Here is a 24,738-nt window from a genome sequence, read left to right as displayed (position 1 = left end):
TAGATTATTTTTAATTATTATTACTTTGATCAAATAACTGTGAAGTTTTTCTGTGTCCCAGTTCTTACCTATGGAGTGGTATAATAAAAGCAAGTATCATCTTGTACATGTGCATCTGGATTGTAAATGAGGAACACCAAAGTAATAAACAGAATCTGGATGGTGTTAACAAGGGAGAAGTAGGCAGTATTCTCCATCCTTTTTATCTTTTTAAAGAGAATTTCCTTATAAATGTAATGGGAGAGAAAAACCCAGATCCTGATTCTAGTCCTTTGAAATGTAAAGTAATCTCTCCACACACAAAAGTACAGGGAATGTCTCCATGGCCCTGGGTCTTCTCCGTTGGAATTAAACACATACTTCCAGATAAGTAAATCTTCTGTAGTTCTCATTAGGTAATTAGTGGTCATTTAAAAAAATAACCTTATGAAACATTTTACATATCATACAATATACCCATTTCACAGATCCACTTCAGTAGCATTGGGGGCACCTGGATGGCTCAGTTGGTTGAGTGTCCAACTCTTGGTTCTCGTGGTTCATGAGTTCAAGCCCCCTATTGGACTCTTCACTTACAGTGCTGATCCTGCTTGGGACTCTTTCTGTCTCTCTCTGCCCCTCTACTGCTTGCTCACATGTGTGCATGTTCTTTCTCACAAATACATAAATAAACTTAAAAAAAAAAGGTACACTTCAATAATTTTTAAGCAAATTTACCAAGTTGTTCAACTATCAACATAAATCAGGTTTAGACTATGTTGATCACCCCATATCCCTTGTGAGCATTCACTGCTCCTCTCCTGCTCTTGGTCCCCTACTTCAACCACTAATTTACTTTCTCTATTTGTCTATATCTAGTTTTGCCTTTTCTGGGCTTCATACAGATGGATCATGCATGGGGTCTCTTGTATCTGTATTATTTTACTCAAACTAATGTTTTTGAGGTTCATCAGTATCACAGCATGTATCTATATATAGTTCATTGATTTCTTGCTAAAAATATTCTGTTGTACTGCTATTTTGTTTATCTGCTCACCAATTGATGAATATTTAAGTTGTTTCCAACTGGGGACTGTTATGAGTAATACTGTAAGAACATTTGTGTGTAAGGCTTTCTGTGGATGTATTTTTTCATTGGGGGGGGGGTAGATAACCAAAATTAGACTTGCTGGGTCATATGGTAACTCTATAGTTATTAACCTTTTAAATAATTGCTGGGCTGTTTCCCAAAGTGGCTGTTTCATATTACATTTCTATAAGCAATGTAAGAAGGTTCCTTTTCCTCTATATCATCACCAATATTTATTTTCTGACATTTTTATTAGAGCCATTTTAGGATAGCACAAAGTGGCATTTTTATTATTGCCATTTTAGGATAGGATAAAGTGGCATCTAACTGTGGTTTCCATTTGTCTTTTCCTAATGACTAAGGACACTGAGGGGCATCTGGCTAGCTCTTGAGACAAGGGCATATGACTTTTGATTGCAAGGTTGTGAGTTTGAGCCCCATGAGTGGTGTAGAGTTTACTTAAAATAAAATTTAAAAACATTTAAAAATGATACTGAGAATGTTTTGGCATGGTTTTTAGATATTTGTATATATTACATGGTTAAATGTTCAAAACTTTTGCCCATTTTTAAAATTGGGTTGTTTTGTCTTTTAAGGTTTAGATACTTTCTTTGTATGTTCACACAAGGCCTTTATCAATATTTTACAGGTATTCTTTTCCACACTGTTGATTGTCTTTCCATTTTTTTCTGGTGCCTTTACAAGAATAAAAGTTCTGAATCTTGATGAAGTTCAATTTATCAATTTTACTTTTCACAGACCATGTTTTTCATGTTTAAGAAATTTTTGCCTAATCCAAAATTTGTTTTCTTCAAAAATGTTATCACTTTAATTCTTACATCTAAGTCTGATCAATTTACAGTTAATTTTAAACATGCTATTAGGTAAAAGTCTAAGTTCAGCTTTTTGCTTGTGAATATCTAATTTTTCCACTATTATTTTTAAAAAGATTCTATTTTACCCAATTACCTGCCCTAGGATTTTTGTTTAAAAATCAGTCGATCACAAATATAAGGATTTATTTATGATTGCTTCTCAGCCTTTTGGCTAAGATCAAGTGTAGGATTTATTTATGGACTCTCAATTGTTTCATTATTCTCCATATAATGCCAGTAACACACCCTCTTATAACTGTGGATGTATAATAAGTTTTGAAATTGAAAAGTGAAAGTCCTCCAACTTTGTGATCCCATTTCAAAACTGGTTTGGCTATGTGAGGTCTTACACTTTTCATGTACATTTTATGATCAATATGTCAGACACACACACACCCCATTGCCGACACACATACACTGAAAAACCTGCTGGAATTTTGATAAAGATTTCAGTGAACCCGTAACTCAATTTTGGTAGAATTGTCATCTTAACAATGTTGTCTTCAAATTCGTGAAAAAAAATGTGTCCCCATACTTTAGATCTTTAATTACCCAACAGTGTTTTGTAAAGCATGTGAGTCTTCTGCATTTTTTACATAAGTATACTAAGTATTTTCTTCTTTTTGATACTATTGTCAAAAATATATATTTTTAAATCCACTTATAGGTCATTCATTTTTAAAACATTTTTTAAATGTTGACTTATTTATTTATTTTTTGAGAGATTGAGAGCATGCGCAAGCAGGGGAGAGGCAAAAAGAGGAGACACAGGATCTGAAGAGGCTCCAGGCTCTAAGCTGTCAGCACAGAGCCAGACATGTGGCTCAAACTCACAAACTGTGAGATCATGATCTGTGCCAAAGTTGGATGCCTAATTAACTGAGCCACCCAGGTGCCTTATGGATCATTCATTTTTATACATAGAAATAGAATTAGTTTTTGTATGTTGATCTATCAGGCAACCTTGTTAAAACTGCTTATTCTAATAATTTTCTTTTGTGAGTTTCTTTTATATAGGGGATTATATAATATACAAATAAAGTTTTATTTCTTTCTTTCCAATCTGATGTTGTTGTTTTTTTCTTGCATGATTGTACTGGCTGTTCTCCAGTAAAGCATTGATAATAATGGCAAGAGCAGGCAGCTTTGCTGTATTCCGAAATGTAGAGAGAAGGCCTCCGGTCTTTCTTCATTAACTGTGATATTTTCTGAGAATTTCTATAGGTATCTTTTATGAAGGTGAAAAGTTCCCATGTATTCCCAGGTTTTTGCCATTTTTTTTTTTGTCATCAATAGATGTTGGACTTTGTCATATGTTTTTGTTAGTATCCGATGAGACCACCATATTATTTTTTGTTGTTGTATCAAAATGGTTTATCAAATTAATAGCTTTTTGAAAGATAAATTAACCTTACATTCTTGGGATAAATCTCACTTGGCCATGGTATGCAATTCCTTTTATGTGTTGTTAGATTTAACTTGTTAAAAAATGTTTTTTGAGGATTTCTGCATCTATATTCATGAGGCATATTGTACTATAGTTTTGTTTTACTTATGATATCTTTTTTCTGCCTTTGCTTGCTATTGGCATGAAACAGGTCTCATCAAATGAGTTGTGAAATGTTCCTTTCTGTCTTTTTTTTCAGAAAGAGTTTTTATGACATTGGCATTATTTCATTTTTAAATATTGGATCAAATTCATGACTGAACGCATCAGGGCCTGCACTGTACTTTCTGGGAAGATGTTTAATTGCTAATTCAATTTCTTGTTACATGTATATTCTTGTTTTAATCAATTTTAATTTTACTTCCAGGTTAGTCATTTAGCCCAGATCCTAAGGTTCAGACAAATTTATTTTGAAATCCCAAAATGTACAGAAGCATATTTATTCTACAGTCACATGCACCTCATAGTAGCTGTGTACAAGTATTAAGGGAAGACTGTTAATGGATGATGTCATAGGAAGTGAGTGATGGGCCTTGAAGCCATTTTATAGATTTGGCTTTTGCTCTGAATAAGATAGAAAGCCATTGAAGGGCTTAAAGCAAAGATATGACATGATCACATTTACTTTTTTACTGTTTATATATAACTTACATATATTTTAAAATACATATTCATTACCATTGCTAATGGATATAAATACAATTGATTTTTAATATTAAATTGTTAGCAGTGATTACATAAAACACTTACATTGCCAATGTGTTATCAATTGCATGAGTCACCATCCATATTGGATTCCTACGCTATCCTTCCAGGTTCCTTTTCCTTCTAGGAGAGGGAACTACCTTACATAGTTTACCTCCTAAAATCTCTAAGTGACAGCTGTCAGTCTTCATGATTAAGTCCCAAGCCTGCTTCTAACTCCATCTGTCCTTCAGATACAGCTACAGAAGATTCGGACTTTCATAAATGCTGTCGAGGAAACCTTTGACTTTAACATTTTGCTTTGCATTAGTGACTAATAAGTATGTTTGTCATTATCCCTCTTCAATTAGTCAGTGGCATACTAGAAAAGTCACTGAATCTTTTAGTCCTTTTAGTTATTATTTCCCTCTTACCTCTCAGATACCTAAGATATTACGCAAGACAGTATATCCCTTTCCATCTCCATCACATGTCACTTTACTACCAATGGCAGTTTTAAAATTGCACTCACTGATGTGTGGTGCCAGGGGCCATTCATATTCCATCTTCTAAGAGGGTTGGGTTTCTCACCTTTAGCCAGCTCATTAAGTGATAAGCCTCTAAAATCCCAACTAAGAATCTGCCTTAAATCTCTGCTCCTGGTACCAGCTTTCTCAAATTTGGTTTCATGATAGTAGACTCTGAATAAAATAGTTGTGTGTAGAAGTTTAAGGAAGGATATGACCTATGAATTAGTAGAGAAAGCAGCATTATACAGACAGGACAGCAGACCTGCAGTGCCTTAATCTATTCACTAAAAAGAAACCAAGTATGAATAATCAGGAAGATTATTATTGCGGCCACTTCAGTAAAGACTCATATTCACTTGTTCAGTTTCTGGACCGTAACTGTCTTTAGGTCTTAAATATCCATCCTATAGCACTGGTCATATTAAATTCAGAAATATTAGAATATCATTGTATACGAGGAATTCCTCAGTCCACGGGGAATTGGCTCACCCAGATTTCCAGCTCCCCCAGGGGTTGGCTCCAGGTTAACGAGTGACTAATCAACGAATATAAAGGCAAATTCTCCTTGCCTCAATTTGGGACAAGTCTGTCATCCTAGCTTCAAAGCTCTACATACAGCTGGATGAAGCCTCGGTGACAGCTACATTGCAGGTGAGTTTTGCCTGAGCCCAATTTTGTTTCTTCATTTTATCTTACAGATGTGTCTCCAAAGATCGTTCCACAGTGACCCATCTGTCTATAATTCTCCATCTCAGAATATCTATATTCAAGTGAACATAATCTAAACTAAGTGGCACGCTCCAACAGAAGTCAGGGTGAGTCATTCCAAACAACTTAAGGGCAAAAGACAAAAGGACAGCAGTCCTCATCTTGTACTTATGAAAGATTTGTAGCTTCGAGTTTCTTTAGTACTCTGGATACCCTAACCCACCTCATTAGTTTTGTTTACACTCATCTCTCTTGTTTTTACTTTAACATGCTTAATTTTCTTCTTGACTCAAAGGTCATTCATTGTTTCCTTTTGTTGCCTTAATACTTTAAAAAATCTCATTTCAAAATTAGGGTAGAGCAAAGAAATCAAAGAAAAAAATCTTTAGTTCTCTAACATTTTTGCCGCAGTTTTGAATGCTTTGGGGATTATTCAGTGCTTTAGATCCTGGATATTAAGTAGAACAATTATGGCTGTAATTGAGATCTGTGTCTAAAAGATTTATGTAATGGTAAATCTTCCTGAGAACGAATTATCAAGTAGTGCTTATCATAATGTGCACTTAGAAGCTCTTGTGAAGATGATAGGAGCAAGGGCTGGGACACTGTAGAGAAACACTGAATATTCCTTATGCCTCTCTTGATAATGATTCCACTTATTAATTACTTTAAATCCTTTGGTGGTAAGACAGAGGTTAATTAAAAAGGGATTAGAAAATACATTGTAATATTTTAGGGGAGTACTATCTACAAACTTCTGGGAATATTCAAACCTCCGAACTTGGCTTAAGGGTCTGAAGCAGGCTCACACAATGCTGGCAGACAACTCAAGGTCAATGAAGTCTTTTAATTTTCTATGCCAAATTGGTTTTGGTCTCCTGTAAGTTATCTGAGAACCTAAAGGAGGTTGTTGGTAGATGAGTTATTAGGGTATATGGTAGAAAGGAGAATGGTAGGGGCAAAAAAGTCTTAGAACTCTAGCATGCATCCTTGGTGTGTTTACCAATTATGAATTGCCCATAAGATCTAATGTGCCAAGCACTTCAAAATAAAATTAAGATTTAAAAATGAAAAGCTATGAATTCAATAGGCTATTATTTTTGAGTTCTATAATAAATATGCAGATTTTTCTAGGCCACAGTTGTAAGTTTGTCATTGATGAAGATTATGCTGTTTTTTTCATTTACAAAAGAAAAAAAACCACACAGGTAATGTCAAATAGTGAAACACATCAATATAGTTTTCTACTTGCTTGTCAGAAATTCTGACTAACCTTAAGAAAGTTTAACTATTTAGAAGGTTAATTTAAGGTCTTGTACTACTTTGGAAAGTCATCATAGTAACTTGTAAAGGTTGATTAGGAATCAGAAGTCCTGTAGTTTAGTTCCTACTTTGTCACTAACTAGCTGTGTGACCCTGGGCAAATCACTTAACCTCTAAGATCACTGTTTTCTCATGTGTAAAATGAGGAGATTGAACTATATGATCTCTAACAGTGTTCAACCAAATCTTCAACTAAATCAAAATGTAGAGAACTTGATAGAAATAACTTGGACAGACCACTGCACGCAGAAATTAACGTGAACAGAAACAGGGAGTTGGACCAGATCCTTTTGTTTTTCTTTTTTGTTGTTGTTGTTATTTTTTCTTTTTTTTAAAATAGTTTATTGTCAAATTGGTTCCATACAACACCCAGTGCTCTTCCCTACAAGTGCCCTCCTTCATCACCACCACCTCTTTTCTCCCCTCCCCCTTTCCCTTCAACCCTCAGTTCATTTTCAGTATTCAATAGTCTCTCAAGTTTTGCATCCCTCTCTCTCCCCAGCTCTCTCCCTCTTCCCCTCCCCCTGGTCCTCCATTAGGCTTCTCCTGTTCTCCTGTTAGACCTATGAGTGCAAACATATGGTATCTGTCCTTCTCTGCCTGACTTATTTCGCTTAGCATGACACCCTCCAGGTCCATCCACTTTCCTACAAACGGCCATATGTCATTCTTTCTCATTGCCATATAGTACTCCATTGTGTATATACACCACATCTTCTTGATCCACTCATCAGGTAGTGGACAGTTAGGCTTTTTCCATGTTTTGGCTATTGTTGTGGACCAGATCCTTTATGTGTACACATCTCTTCTAATCCTGAATGTTCTCTGTGGGCCATTCCTAATAATTACTCCACAGGGGAACGTTCTGTAAAGATAAGTAAAGCACTGTTTCTTTAGCATATTTTAGTAGGATTGGAGAACACAATGGTTATTATACAAATATCTCTTTTATTTACATCTGTCAGACATAGTATGTTTCCCCCATGTTGGTCTTATATTTTACTTATTTCTGATAGCCCATTGATAAAGTGTTATTCTAAGAGGCTAAAGTAAAAACAAAAAAACAAACAAACAACAACAACAAAAAACCAATATGTTGCTTACTTGGCTGCAGGTAACCAAATAACAGTGTCAGTCTATATTAAAACCAAGGATGAAATTTACAATTTAATCTATCTCGGACCTATGTATCAAAAATTGTCTGTACTCCAAATGTTATTAATAAGCACAGAGACTGGGAGAAAGCAAATGGATATACTCCAAGGTAGCTTTTCTACTCCCATAAAGGCCACTGAGAGTGGCCAAAAGCTTCCCACATGTCTGATTAAAAATTAGGATTTCTCCCTGGGTGTCACAGAAACGTCTCCTCTTCTGATAATAAAGGGATATTACCAGAATCTTCTGGGATTTTAGGACTATCACATTTGCTGCTTCATCTAATAGCTTAATTCAGACATGTAGATCCTCTTGGTTATATAGTTGCTAACAAATGATGCGCTTGTACAAAATCTGCTTCCACTTAAGTTATTTAACAGAGGCTCATCTGCCTCATCTTAATCAGCACCATTACAATTTCTATTCTAACCATATATTTCCTACTATTCCATTATATAAAATAGTGTCTATTATATATGGAATGTTTCTTTCATCAGGAAGTTAAATTTCTTAAAATATATTTTTTTGTCATTATAATGTAAAATGAATTTTTCCCAATTCTGACAGGGTTTTACTTTTTCCCCAAAGCTTAACTTTACCAAGTAACTGGCAAAGCAATTCAATGACAAAATGCTACCCTTGAGCTAAACTGTCAACCTAGTCATTAGAATAAAGACACAGATAAATGAAAAGAAAAAATGACATGTAATACCTAAAGCTTTAGTGCAAGGAATTTTAGAAGAGGAGAAAAATTAAGATTAAAACCTTCTCATGAAACACTTCTTATTCGTGTATGATGATCTAGATTTAAAGTAAATAAAAATTAATTGCTAAAAAGTTTTTACCAATTAAAAAGGCTTCTATTAGAAAGTTTAAAAAGAACATGCAGTACATGAAAGAAGGAATTTAAATAGCTGACAAACGTAGGAAGACATTTTGAAGCTCACTAATAGACCAAGAAATAAATATATAAATGTAATGAGTCACCTCTCTTTAATGTTGAATCATCAGGAATTTTATAAGTGATAGCACTCAGTGCTGGCAATGGTAGAAGAAAAGGGGAAATCTTACATACTGCTGACTGAAGAATAAAATAGTATAAGCTTTTTGTAATAGTTTGACAAAAAACACCAAAAGCTTTAAAATGGCCCTAGGCCATCTGGGTGGGTAGGTGGGTTTCCATCTAAATCTGCTCTGGTCATGATCTTATCATCATGAGATCTAGCTTTGCTTCAGGCTTTGCAAAGAGCATGGGATGTGGAACCTGCTTCTCTCTCTCCTTCTCTCTGTGCCCCTTCCCCTTCAAAATAAAGAAATATTTTAAATGGCTCTATATATCAATTTTCTTGGGAATTAACCTAATGGATTACCACAGAAATAAGCAAAGATTTAGTTTTAAGGATGTTTATTATAATGAAAAAGCAATATAGGAAACAAATGTTATGCCAGAAATGATGGTGACTGCCTTATGTATAATATAATAATTTTCTATATTATTCACATATTAGTATTTCACATATATTCTCTTTTAATGTATATTTATGTCTCTCATGCTTTGAAACTATAGCAATGTACTTATAAACATGGAAAGATAGGTATAATATATTCAGTAAAACAAGATTATAAGATTACACAGTAGTATTCAGGTCTGATTTATTTCTTTATGGTATTCTAGTATCTGGCAAAGGGCTTTCCCAAAGGTGTACATCATAGATTTGTTGAATGAATGATGAATATAACTTTTGTACCTTTCAAGTGGATTCTTTATGCATTTATACAATATGATACTTAGATAGCAGTAGATGTCATGATATGAAAATCCTTTTGCTATTTATGTTTTTGTTAACCTTCTTGGGATTATGTATGGAATCTCTATACAGAGTGCTATTTTTGAAATCACTTTAAATCCAATTTACTTATATATTCCTTCTACTTGTATTCATAGAATATTGTATGGTTTTCTCTCATACTTTATTCTTTATAATTTAATTTTAATATATGCTATATTTAAGTTGAATGTTGTGGCAGTCACCAAAGAAAGGATTAAATTATTAAAATGTAAAGAAAGGAAAATTTTAATGTTCTCTAGAATTCACCTTTAAGCCAGGATAAGATAAATATTTAAAATGCTCTAGAGGAGCACCTGGGTGGCTTAGTCGGGTAAGTGTCCACCTTCAGCTCAGGTCATGGTCTCGTAGTTTGTGGGTTCAAGCCCCACGTCAGGCTCTGCTGACAGCTTGGAGCATGGAGCCTGCTTTGGATTCTCTGTGTATCTCTCTCTGTGTCCCTCCCTTTCTTGTGCTCTATCTCTCTATCTCTCAAAAAGAAACAAACATTAAAATTAAAAAAAAAAAATGAAGTGCTCTAGAAAAGGAAAAAAGGCCTTTTTGTCCTAAGGGAATTATGTACCTCTCATTTCTCCTTATTAACAGCTTCTGTGCTAGGCTACCTTGGGAAAACCACAACCACCTTCGATGGTAATTTCCCAGTCTGGCAATCCCAGATCTGCAGCATTTCTTGGTGAACTTCTGGGACTGTAATTAGCTGTCCCTCTTCAGGTTTTATACGGCTGTTTGTGTGTCCGGTGGTCCTGCATAGGAGCAGGTTGGTTTGGGGAGAACACTATCTAGCTGAGTCTTTAATGATCCTGTTATCTCACATCCCTTGACAAAACAGATAGGTGGGAGGGACAGAAATAATTCTATAATGAGTAAATCAGTGAGCCGAGGTTTTATATTCTAGAAATGCAGATTTTAAGTTTTCCCCACTGAGTGTGATGTCAGGCTTCCGTGTAGCAGATTGCTGTTGGCATTACAGAAAAATGGAGTAGGAATGAGGCCTGTGAAGGGGAGTCACTGTGTATGGGCAGTTAACGGTACGAACAGGGGAAGGTAGACAGCAAGCCCTCAAAATATGTGCATAATGCTGTAGCAGAATGTCAGAAGATCATCAGAGTTTTCTTATGGTTACTTACCTGTATCTTCCTTTCCATGTTTTCCAACTGCTTAGCACCTCCCTCTGCCCCCTGATTTCTATGCATTCACGTCTGGCTTATGGTTTATGGTCAGCCTGGCCACTGAGTTGGCCTGTCCAATGCCTAGAAACCTTTTACCCCCTGTGACCTATCTTCCCTGCCATTCACTTTTCAGCCCTTGTGATCCTCATGCTCAGAGTTCTTTTTGATGGATTTCAAGCTGTTGAGCATTGCCAGTTGAGTGTCACAACAAAATGATATATAGGTTCTCTGAAAACTTTGTCATCCAACCTCAAATGGGACTTTTCATTAATTCTTGGATAACTATCATACTCACTATATTCATTCATTAATTAACCCATTTAACATTTCTGGGTGTGATTATAATATACCAGGCCAACACAACCCCTTTACAAAGTAGAAAATTTATGTAAATGTGTATCTTAATTCTTTTGTATTTCTTCCCTATCCTGCTGTCTTCACTGTCACAGAATTTTTCTACTTCCTTTGTTCTCTGGTCTCCTCCTTCTTTTTTGATGCACTGTTTTCTTTTGTCTTCTTTGACCTTCTGCTGGTGGTCCTCCTATCCCTAAAATTCTACCCAATTTGTTGACTCTTTTACCTCCTTCATATCATTAGTGTGGACTTTGTACATAGTAGGATTTTTGCCTTTTTGTATCTCTACTTTTTACCCTTGGGAACTTAATCTTACACATTCACTTATTACTTTCATATAGATTCCATGCAATTTTTATTTTTAATCTATACTTCTTACCATACATCCCATTCTGTATTTCCACCTGGACTCTCCCTAGTATCTAAAGTAGTCTAAAGTAGTGAAACTGTGGTCATCTATTTTCTCTGTCTTCACAAATTACACATCCAGTGTACCTGTGCTATTGTAGCTCAGCAACACCTAAAATAATTACCCTCTATTAACTGTTTTCAGGAACTACTGTGTACTATAGAGAAATAATTAAGGTGAATATCTGAACACAGGGAACATACCATTGTTTTTTTCTGCTCTCGGCTTTACGTAGCAATAAAATATGTTTTAAGAGAGCTAAATCTCCAATGTCACATTTTGTATTTTTTGGTTCAAAGTTAATAAGAAAGCTCATTGGGCTGCCTGGGTGGCTCAGTGGGTTAAGCATCTTAATCTTTTGGATTTTGCTCAGGTCATGATCTCATGGTTCATGAGTTTGAACCCCACATCTGGCTTGATGCTGACAGCTTAGAGCCTGGAGCCTGCTTCCGATTCTGTGTCTCACTCTCTTTGTCCTTCCCCCACTTGCACTCTCTCTGTCTCAAAAATAAATAAACGTTTAAAAGAGTATTATAAAACTTAATATCTCAACTATTCCAAGTACTGGTCTTTAAAATTTCACATGTATGAACAGAGACAGACTATTTGCCGAGATGTTTTACATCTTCTCTGGCCATTTTGGGCATGTGGATTAGTAGAAACTATGGTGAAAGCCCCTAAATACAAATTTATGTGGCCCGAGGAAGCCTGCATGATCAAGTAACGTAGGTTCCTTAGTAAGGCCTTACTGGATGTTGCTAGCTTAGGGCTTTGTAATGATGTAAGAATGTGCAGAAATTGAGACACAGAATACCGGTGAACATGAAAAACCATGACAGGAAAGGGTGGTGGTTCTATTATTCATGACAGTCACATACTTGCTCTGTTTTACTCTTTTGCTGGTGCTCTCTCTTCATATGCCCCAGTCTCCTTTACTCAGTCTCCATCCACAGCTTATTCTAATTCAGTCTCAATGTGTGTCTCAGGTGCCTCTCATTTTAAGTGATGATCCCATCTGTTTAAACCATGTTGCAGCTTACACATTATGATGATATTATGTTGATTTTTGTTCTTTTTGTGTATTTGAAGAACTGGATAACAGTATACTTTTCATAATGAGAACACTGCAACATCAACTATTCTAGTACACATCATCATCTCCTTAATTACAATGTTCTTCTCATTTTCTTAGTTCTCAGAATGTCAGCTACAGTATTGGACGCAAGAAAACAATGAAGCAATACATTTAAGATTCTGAGGGAAAATGAATTCAGACTTAGAACTTAACATTTAACCAAAGTATCATTAAAGTGAAAGCATTTAACACCTGCTTGAGATTCACCAACATCCCAAGTGTGTGGCTCCAATACTTGATGTTCACCAATATGAATAAATAATCAATGTCATCTTCATACTTGCACTCTCAAAGATAGCAACTCTAAGTTCTTACCTGCTCCTCATAATAAATCAGTATTTTCTTGCCCTCTGCCCCATCTTTTAACAGCTGATTCTTTCAAGGCACCTGTAGGTATGTAGTCCATTATATTCTTCTACCCCATGAGCTAATGGAGCAAGTCTCATCTAGGCCCATGGAATAATCCCATGCCATTGGCCAAAGAGTTGATAGAATAAGAAGTTCCCTACTGGGTATCAGTAGGAAAATAAATGAATCCTAGCTCCTTATATTTCATATATGCCTGACAGGAGGAGAGGGGACTCAGGGATGGGTTGGGGACTAAGAAGTACAAGATGATGAAAGTAGTAAGCCGAATATTCAAGTTCCTAGAGTAAATCTTTGAAGCATGTCAGCCCTGTTGTGAAACTGATTTTATTCTCAGTGTTATTCCTACCCAGGTCCCAAGCCCTGATATACAACTGGGATGTCATTTTTTAAAAATTACTCTTCCTGGCAGTGTTGTTGCTTCAACTGTTGAAACTGGATTCTTAGCATCAACCCTAGAGGACAGCCCACAGTTCATATAGGAGTGACACCAGCTCTGTCATTTCCCCAGTGGGTGCCGCTAATTATATCAGGAGCTATTTGTCTGGGGTGTGAGAGAAGATACCCCTTCCTTCTTTGTTTCATCACCTGAAGTCCTTTAAGCTAGCAGTGGTTTGCATTATAATGTAGGCTGATAACTTTTGGACTTGCTCACAGGGCCATCTTCCTTGGGCATTGGTCTGCGTGCAGGATGGCCAGGGGTAGGCAGGTGCAGAACTGGCATTGATGCTCCTCTGAAACCTTATTTCAGAGTCTAGTCCTGGCCCCATTTCCTGTCACCTCCCTGTAAATTATTTTTCAGGGGCCCAATTGCCCTTTCAGTAATCTTCTTTTGGCTAGGTTCCTTCCATCCCCTTCTGTGATTATGATTGTTTCCCAAAACTGTCCTCGCTCCCAGCTTCGCCATAGAAATACACAGCTGGCATGAGAGATTGCCACAGTAAGACTCTTTCTCTTCTTTTAAAGTAACTAAATGTTTGATTTCTCCCTAAATGTTCTCTGCATTCTTTGAACCCAAATATAACTTTATACTCCTAAGTAGAAAAGGAAAGGAAGAAAGTGAATTTTACACCTTTTTCTGTTGACTTCTTTACTGGGAAAGGGAGTTGGCTGGAAGTTTCTTTACATTTAATTCCCTCTACCTCTACTAACATTAATGCATGCCAATTTTTAATTCTAACCAAATGGCATGAGGTAATAACTGACTATTCTGCCTTCAAAAGCTATCAATCTAGTATGCTTCTTCTTTTTATATTCACATAAAAGTCATGTAATTTTCACTGCAAAAGGAACCTGAGACCAGTTGGTAAAGTCAACTTAGTTTAAAAATGAGAAAAGGAAGTAAATACCCAGTGATGGATTATCAAAGATCGTATTAGTTTACAAAGTTGGGAGTAGAATAGAGTTCCCTGTATTGTTCAGCAAAATATTTCCTCTTTTTTATTAACTTGAAAAATATTTAAGTATATTTTAATAATTGTACTTAATATATGACATATTGTCATGTGGAGTCTTTCTGATGTGGCCAAGAATCATGCTGAGTTTTAGGTTATATTTACTGTCATTCTATTTCAGATGACACTCAGAAAATTTTTGCTCTAATACTTGACATAAAATTTCAGTTTTTAAAGGAAGAGTAATGTCTCCAAATCCTGATGGAAGTACTAAGATTTGTATTTTTTTTAATTTCCAAAATTAGTGGAGAAGAGTTTAGAGGTGCTTTTAGCATTCAGGGGGGAAAAGAGCAAATGTAACAATGGCAAATGTAACAGATTATAATTTAAACAGAATACAAAGTCCTGTGGCCTGAATACAAATATTTCTGCACTGACCAGCCAGGTGTCATTAGTTATAACTTAGGGCGCTCTCATCAGAGTCTTTGCTAAATATAGTCTTATTGCCCGGGAACTTTACAAACTTTGTTGCCTTATGCAACTCTTATTGCCACCCAGCATCACACTAGCAACAACATGTCACCAAGAGAAAGGGACACAGAATTTCTGTTTTATTATAGGAAAATAAAAGTACAGAAACATCTTCCTTGTGGGATACCTGCCAGTGAGGGGGACCAATCAGAACGCTGCCTCGAGGAGCGGAAAGCCAGTAGAGAAGCTCAGGTTGGTAGAGGAATACTGAAGGGGTACCAAGATCAAAGTGCTACACAGCTGAGCCAAAGGCAAATCCACTGAAAAAAGTCACATGCTAAGTTGAAAACAGTCCATGTTACAATCACAGAATTATGTAAAATATTCTTAAAGGAAATACGAGTGACATGGTCACTAAACTTGGCTTTAATGATAGCTTTCTCATTCAGAATTCCAAGCTCAGCCATGATTATTAACAGAACACACAGATAGATGTTTCAAAAATCTACCCTGATTCTCAAGTGTGCATAGTTACATAGTTGTCAGACCTTTTCTCAGTTGAGTGCCAAATCTCGGCCAAGTTTGGGCCTCACAGAAAGAGGGGAAAGTACAGATGGGCTACAGTCATGCTCTGAGCAGCACCACACTAGAATATTTCTATTCTAAAACTCCTCTAGTTTTAATATCCCATTATGTCTCAAAAGACATATAAATTGCATGATTATCCAAGGAGTTTGGGGAGAGCACATATTCATATATTAATATAAATATGTGTCAAAATCAATGACTTCACTGCTGATCAAAGTATGCTACAGAATTCATATTGGAATCAAAATTATGTTCGTGTAATTCTAAAAAATGATATACCCAAAACTGGTAAATCAGTAATTTAACAATACTACTGAACTTTCCATTTCTCTAACTTGCAAATATGTTCTTGTGGGACTTTATCTCTTGAAGATTATGCAGTGGAAGTGATATTTTTCTTCTTTCTGATGAGAAAAATTTCTGCTACTCTGTAATAGGGTGCCTGTTTATAGGTACCACATTAGTGGATGTATTTAAAGTCTTAGGCATAGGAAGAGAAGTCTGGGAGATGGGGAAGAAAATGTGTTTAGTCTCTTCTTGGGATAAGATAGAAGCCTTTTTTGTATGTGTAGCTTTAGCTGAGCTTATCTTGGGCAGTGGCTCCAGAGGACCGGAGGTTCTTAGGAGGGATGCTCCAAAAACCTACTTACAACCTTTCAAGTCTAGTAACTGTTCTCTCTTACATGGGTAAACAAAACAAAACAAGACAAAACAAAACAAGAACAACTATTAATCAGAAAATGATAAAAGCCCCTTTATGCTAGATCAATAAAGAGTTTCCCCAAAGGACAACATGCTATTTTGTTTCTCTACTTTTCTCGTCCACTCAAGAAGGGAAAGGTTTGTAAAACAAGGAAGACCTCAGTTGAAAGTGAGTTCGTTCTTGACTTCCCCTTCAGATGACATGTCCCCATTTCTCTGCATCCTCTGAGAAATAGCAAACTAACTTTGTTGCCCTCCAAAATAATTTATTTTCATATGTGGTAAATTATTAATTTATTTTAATATAGATTTATATTCCTAAAATTTAAGATATCTTAAAATGCAAATTCTCTTTTTAATTTTTGGCTGGAGAGGTCAGTTATTTATTGAAATATTTCAATCTCTCATACTTTCTGCAGAAGGATTAGCAGAAATGTGCAGAGTGGTGCGTAGGGTATTATCAAACCAAATTGATCTGAACCCAAGAAAAAAGAAAGAATTTCATGTAGGATGCAGCTTGCAATTTGGAGCCTACAGTCAAATAGCAGTCTCATCAGGATGGCCTTCCTGGAGCCATTGTCCTGATCAGCTACAATGAAAAATCCTATCTGAGCAGTATTCAAAGGATTAGCATATTCCAACATTAGCACACTCTGACTCTTCCTCAGTTCATTACCACAGTTGAAGGGCATTGGCACTTTTCTATTTCCATATATTTTTTCTTCAACTCTATCTTCAATCAGGTTAATAGTGAAGTTTCAAGCTTTCGTTCATAATTGTAGTCAGAAATATGGCTATGTGAACTAACTTAAAAAATGCCAAGTGTGCCGAGCAATAAAAGAATTGTATTGCTTAAGTCAATTAAGTAATATACATACTCACCATACAAAATATTAATTTTTTACTATGAAGTCTTCTTATCAATGTGTTTTCTTGACTACCAAAAACAATAAACTGAAAATGGAACTTTAATTATGAAAGTACTATCGTTATCAGACTTATTTCTTATAGAATATCACAAATGTATAAGAAAGAAGTTTAATTCATTTTCATTCCTTAATCTAAGGGATGTAAATGTGTTTATGTTGATACAAATCAGAGTACATTATCTGATGATGATGTACTCTTCTGTATTTTTAACATATATGTTATTTTCAATTGGGGAAAGCCAAGAAAAAAATTAAAAAATAAGAAAACTACTACATCTTTATTGAAAATAATTGGAAAATCAGTATCATTGTCCAAGCTGTGAACTATGAAATAGTAAATAACTCAGTTCTTCCCAATGAGCAGCAATCATTGGGTAGAAGGAAGGAAAGAAGAAAGGAAGAAACAAAGAAAAAAAGAAAGAGGATAGAAGAAGGGAGAGAAACTAACCAGGAATTAATATAGCTGGGAGAGGACAGCTAGACCTCAAAAAATTTTTTTGATCAAGGAGCTCCTGGGTGGCTCAGTTGGTTGAGCATCCAACTTCAGTTCAGGTCATGAATTCGCAGTTCATGTATTCGAGCCCTGCATTGGGCTCTGTGCTGACAGCTCAGAGCCTGGAACCTGCTTTGGATTTTGTGTCTCCCTTTTTTTCTGCCCCTCCCTTGCTCATATTTTTACTCTCTCTCTCCAAAATAAATAAACATTAAAAACTTTTTAAAATGTGATCAAAATACTTAATAAGAATGAGAAGGAAAAGATGTAGAGATGAGTGGTTAATTATTAATTGAATATAATTTTTAATTTCTAGAGATCAATTTCTGTGTCTCCTGCATCTTTTAATCTTAGAATCTGGTTCAGATGTTCCATAAATATTGGTTAGAATGGAAATTACAAAGTAACATGAAATCTCCTTTAGGAGATTTTTAATATCTAATGCACTTACTTGGGAAGACCTACAACCAATGGCTGTGAATGTAGCTCAATATAAAGAACTTTCATTCCTACCCAAAGGTAAAAGAATCTACCTTAGAAATAGTAAGGTTTTTATCCTTTATTGAGCAATAGGTATAAATAAGATGGGGGGTGTGAATAATGAACATCCAGGTTTATTAAAAGCTTAGAATTATGGTTCTGTGATTACAAGTAACAAAAGTGACACACAAAATATATTAAAATAAATTTTACAAATAATATACCAATAAACATATCTGGAATGTTAACATGCAGTGTTGTCAAATGTTGATTTAAATAAATATTTCTCTAAAATCAGTATTTCTAATTAGAATTCAAAAAATTAAAATAATGATTTTAGCATAATCAAAGCATTTATAATAGTTCACATCCATTTCATACACTTTCCCTTTGTTAATGAAATCATGGTAAGGAGAAATAATATATATCAATGAGCAAGTTAGAAATGTAACAGCTATATGATAGAAATAACATTCAACATCATTAGTTTCTGCTAATTAGTTTCCTTAGTTTGGCTAACTTTAACCTCCTTAAAGTGAAAATTCATTTCTTTAGCCTAACAGCAATATACACTGTATCTCACGTTATATATTATATTCTTGCATCATAAACAATGAAAATAAGTTTTCTTGTATCCAGTTGAAGAGAAAGTTCCATTTGTCACCCAAGGCATCATATTTTCAGAAATATAGTTTTACATTACTAGACTTCATAGAGGTCATCCTCAGGCAAAGCTGCAATTTTGAGACTTAATGTTCTCTGCTATTATAGGTTTTGTAAAATTTCCATAATAAGAATTCTCAGAGAATCCTGTAATACTTCTTGGGTCATATCTCTAACTAAAAATTTAAAGTAAGTGAAGTAATTTGTTCATTTACACCCAATTAATTTTGTAACTGCAAGAAATATATGAAGTGTAAGAATTCATTAGAAGATAATTGATTTTCATTTTGAGTCCAAGAGGTCCAGTAATCTACCCACTTAAAACCACTGCAGAAAACTAATATGAAAAACAAAACCCACAAACACCTACGAATGATGAGAAGCAACTGAGATGTTTTGAAAAATCAAAGACACAAACATACATAGAGTGACACTAATGTTAAGGCAACACGTTGCCTCTAACAACAAGTAAATAGGTCTTTCATTCAGAATTTCTTGATTATTCCAGTTTGATGTTCAAAGTGCTTTGTACCCATGTTGTTGTCTTCACTTTCTGATGTTCGGTGTTTTATAAAAGTTCAAAAAACGTATCTTTGGCAGCAAAATGATAGCAGCAAGGAAAGGAAGGACACCAAAGGCTTTTCTTCTCATGGGTAGACAAAAATAATTGCTCCAGTATTTCAAGGAAAGTCCTTAAATGTTTCAGAGGTATATTTCAATGTTCTATTCCTCAATTTTCCATGCATTCCTATTGCTTCCATTAGATGTTGGAAAACCTTTGCTATTAAGTAAATTTGTCCTGCAGAATTGTGCCTCCAAGGCAAATTAGGAATCTATACAATATATTTGAATAGAAAGGGGAAGGAAAAATTTTAAACTAGATCTCTCCTTCCCGGAGAAACCATAAAAACAACTTTAAAACACCTGATTAGAATAAGATGTTACTTAATAATTGTTACTTAATAAATCAAATCATTTTTAGCAATAGTTTATAACCAAAACCCTCAAATGGGCTGCTTAATCTTGCTCTTCTAACAATATATTTAGCCAGTTGTCTTCAGTGGAAGGAAAACTATAAATGTGAATATTTCATACTCTGATGGATGAATATTTTTAACTGAACTTCTGCATATATAATCTCAAAATACACATTTACAAAAATAAACATTTTCAATATATTGATATTCAGAACTTTCCAAATATTCAGAAAGCAAATGTACTTTTTAAAAAATATTCATTCAATAATTGATATATAATATGAGCTTTCCTCAAATATGCCTTATTTAAACAAAACTAAATATAGACATATATATGTATATATTTAAATTTTATTCTTAAACTAACTTATTCAACAGCTAACATTGTTCTTTAGGACATAATAAAATAAAACATCAATATATGATTTTGTATTTTAATTAGACATTTCACAAATCTCAGATTGTTTTACACATTCTTCATTTGTTAATTCACTAAAGTAGCTCTAAAGCAGCAAAGTCCAATACTGTGGTGATGGAAATGTTCTAGCAACATGTGCTATTGAGTGAGGATTTGACATGTAGCTAGTGTGACTGAGGAAATGAAATTTTTATTTTCTTTAACCAGTACGATTAGTGGCTACCATATTGGACAACACAGCTCTAATGTATCTGAAAGTAATTCAATAACTATGACTTCTCTTTATCTTTAATAAAGTTTAATTTACCATTGTCACATTTTTTCCACAATAGTTATATACTGAGAATATTTAGTGACTTTTTTTTTTTGTCTTCATCAATATCAAACCAAAGTATGTCTGTCCACGTTTTTGAAAGGAATGAACAAGCCAGGCTTTCTGAGAACCAGAAGAATCACCACCATTAGCTATGCAATTATAACGGCAGAATGTCTTAGGACTCCAGCAATATTTCCTTCTCTCCAGATTCACCTCGCTTACCCCATTTTTTATCTTAGAAAATCAATTTCAAAGACTAGCCCCACTATAATAATGGGAGAGTCTAATAAAGAAGCAATAGGTTTAGTGCACTCGCTTCCTCTTCAGAGCCTCATTTCAGAATTATCTCATTTACATAAAAAATCAAATTTCATAAGTTTATGTCAATTTTTCTGAATTTTATTGCCCTCATCTGCTCTTGAGTTAAGCTACACAAATCTCCTTGTTCTCCACAGAAGCTTTGCTTGTTTCCTTCTGTTTTCTCCCATTTCTTTTTTGAAATTAAAATCTATTTTACAATTCATAACTCAATATCCTTGTCCTCTTCATCACAAATTCTTCCCAGATATTTAAAATCATGCTGAGTTCTTTCCTCAGAATTCTGAAGCTAGCTATATGTGTTTTTCCCCCCCCAATGCTTTTTGTTCTTACCATCTTCTGTCTTGTTTCATTACACTTTCTATGTATATCATACTTCCTCCTCCAGAAAGTAAGTTCTTCATGAATACTGCCCAGCAACAAATTTGTTTTATACATTCTATGTCAGATTAATAGGAATGGGCTTGAATGAAGGATTGGGGCAATATCTACTGGCTAACGATAGAAAAGGACTGTAATGAAGGAGAAGGGCTAGTATGTACTTGTAGCAGGGTTACAGGAAGTTGTACAGATTCTTTGAATACAGAGGGAAAAGATAAACGCTGACAAATTAACAAGCAATCCTGAGTGCAATTGTCACCAGTTGTTGTCATCCACAGGAAACTTGTAATGTTTGTAAAGCCTTTTTGGTTGCTTTTATAATCTCTATTTTTCCAGGTTCCTCCCCCCCCCCCCACCAATGATACTGTCTGTAATTTCTTTCAATATACTTTGGACATTGTAAAACCTTATGACTACATTCAATATTTTAACATTTCTTTTTCACAATGTTTCAGAAGAGGCAATTTACTGAAAAACAGTTACTTAATTTGAAAATGACATACTATTTCTTTAATAGAATTATGTCAAGTAGTATTTGAAAATTGTAATCTACTCCTTCTGGAAATTTTCACAGGAGTTACCTTGATGTTTGGAAGTAGATAGAGTACAGTAGGCTTAGTCCTGAAATACTTGGGAAGTTCTTACCTTTAAGAAGCCTTTGAAAACATATTTGATGCCTTCACTTATTTTTTCCTCTCTGGTAATTTTTCACATCTATGCAGTAACTGATTTAAAGGAACCAGGTTTGCTACAAGATCAGATTCTTGGCTGTAGATTCTCTATATGAAACACAAAACACCTATGGTGGATAGAGTTGAGCAACAGTGGAGACAGGGTAGCTGTTTTGGGCTAAATTTTGTGCTCCCATCTCAATTCAGTGTTAAAGTCCTAGTGCCTAGTAGCTTCAATTGTGACTGTATTTGGAGATAAGGTCTTAAAAAGAGGTAATTAAAATTAGATAAAATCATTGAGGAGGGTCCTAATCCAGTTTGACTGGTGTCCTTATAAGAAGAGGAGATTAAGACAACACCACACATGGAGGAAGGTGACCAAGGAGACTTTCTGCTGTTTAAATACCTACTCTGTGATATTTGGTTACTAAATCCCTAGCAAACTAATGCAGTAGCCTTTTGGAGCTAAGTATTAAAATACAATTACAGTTTTTTAAACAGGTTGTTTACAGTCTCAATAAACTGCTGCTTTTACGGACAACATGTACACAGTCGGTGAAACTAGGTTTGAAATAGACAATATAATGGCGGTCCAGAAAAGGAAGCATTTTGGCAAACAGGCCTCATTAGACATGAAGTCTTCTAAATGGGATGCAATATTTTCCTTTAGCCTGACGTTGCGCCTGCTTTTTCATGTATGGGCCTTGAGTATAAACCCTCCAATAAAAGTCTTGGAGAAATATCACTGTTCTTGTTGACCCTGAGGGCACATGAAATTCAAACACTAATACTGTTGAGGAGCATTCTATGTGTTGGTTCATTTCTCATCTCCAACCATAAATCTGCATTCAATAAACATTGAGCCTTTTGCAGCCTGCACAGCAGATAATCAATGGAACACAATACAGATTTCATCATGCACTAATAAGGAATCAAGTGAGGCTGATAGGACTTGGTTTTCTTTTTTTTTTCCTTTTGTTTTCTTACTTTCAATTTTTTTAAAGTAGTTTATTGTCAAATTAGTTTCCATACAACACCCAGTGTTCTTCCCCACAAGTGCCCTCCATCATCACCACCACCTCTTTTCCCCCCTCCCTCTTCCCCTTCAACCCTCAGTTCATTCTCAGCATTCAATAGTCTCTCAAGTTTTGCGTCCCTCTCTCTCCCCAACTCTCTCTCCCTCCTCCGCTCCCCCTGGTTCTCCATTAGGTCTCTCTTGTTCTCCTGTTAGACCTATGAGTGCAAACATATGGTTTCTGTCCTTCTCTGCCTGGCTTACTTCACTCAGCATGACACCCTCAAGGTCCATCCACTTTCCTACAAATGGCCATATTTCATTCTTCCTCATTGCCATGTAATACTCCATTGTACATATATATACCACATCTTCTTGATCCACTCATCAGGTGATGGACATTTAGGCCCTTTCCAGATAGGACTTGGCTTTTGCAGTTTTTTCATACATATTACATATCCTGCAAATTTACCAGGATCTTATTTATTACTTAGGCTTAAACAATAGCAATAACAGTGGCAAAAACAAAATAAAAATTACATTATCTCAAGATATTTAAAGATGATGACAAAAGTTAAACTGACATAGATATACTTTCAGGCCATGTAATCTTTTGCATTTGTCATCTAAATTATATTCTATTTAACATGTTCTTAACTGCTAGTCATAAGGCATATCATATCTGATACTACATGAGTTGCTTTATATTGTAGTAGGAATGCTTAACATGAGACCTACTCTCTTAAATATTTAAGTGCACAATACAGTAGTTCAAACTATAGACACAATGTTGTGTGGCTGATTTCTAGAAGTTATTACCCTTGTATAACTGAAACTTTCTATCAGTTGAAAAGAAACTCCCTATTTCCTTCTCCCCAGCCTCCCACCCCAGCAGCCATCAGTCTACTCTCCCTTTGAGTTCGACTATTTTACATCCCTCATATAATTGAAATGATGCAGTATTTGTCTTCCTGTGACTGGCTTATTTTACTTAGCATAAAAACCTTCAGGTTCATCCTGTTTCATATGATAGGATTTCTTTCTTTTTAAGGCTGAATATTATTATTTTTTTTAAAGGAATAATGTGCATGATTTATTTTTTATAATAGTTTATTGTCAAATTGGTTTCCATACAATACCCAGTGCTCTTCCCCACAAGTGCCCTCCTCCATCACCACCACCTCTTTTCTCCCCTCCCCCTTCCCCTTCAACCCTCAGTTCATTCTCAGCATTCAATAGTCTCTCATGATGTCTCTCATTATTATATATATATATAGAGAGAGAGATACATAGATATATATAAACAATGACCTTTTCTTTTTGAATTTTACTTTGTGCATTCATTCATTCATAGGCATTTAAGTTGTTTCTACATTTTGGCTATTGTGACTACATGAATTCTCAAAAATTAATACTAGTACTTTGTGATGGGTTTCAGTTAACTTTAAGAGAGTCAGAATTTTGTTTTAGATAGTAACATTACAATATATTTATATGGCACTGTACACATTGCTTAAGTATGCATTCTACCCTAGAGCTAGGCTGTCTTTGTTCAAAGCCTGACTTTGCTACTTTCTAGTTAAGCAAGATACTGAATCTTTATGTGTCTCAAATGAAATGCTTATTTGTAAAATATGTCTGTTAATAGTTTCTATCATAGGAATCTATATCATCAGTGAGATATGCACAAAACATTTAGGAGTGCTTGAGTGGTTCAGTCAGTGAAGCTTCTGACTCTTGATTTCAGGCTAGGTCATGATCTCATGATTCATGGGATTGGGCCCCACATTGGGCTCTGTGCTGACAGTATGGAACCTGCTTGGAATTCTCTCCCTCTCTCTCTCTACCCCT

Source organism: Suricata suricatta, chromosome 9, assembly GCF_006229205.1.
Source record: "Suricata suricatta isolate VVHF042 chromosome 9, meerkat_22Aug2017_6uvM2_HiC, whole genome shotgun sequence".
Lineage (NCBI taxonomy): Eukaryota > Metazoa > Chordata > Mammalia > Carnivora > Herpestidae > Suricata > Suricata suricatta.
Note: the sequence above shows the minus strand (reverse complement) of the source record.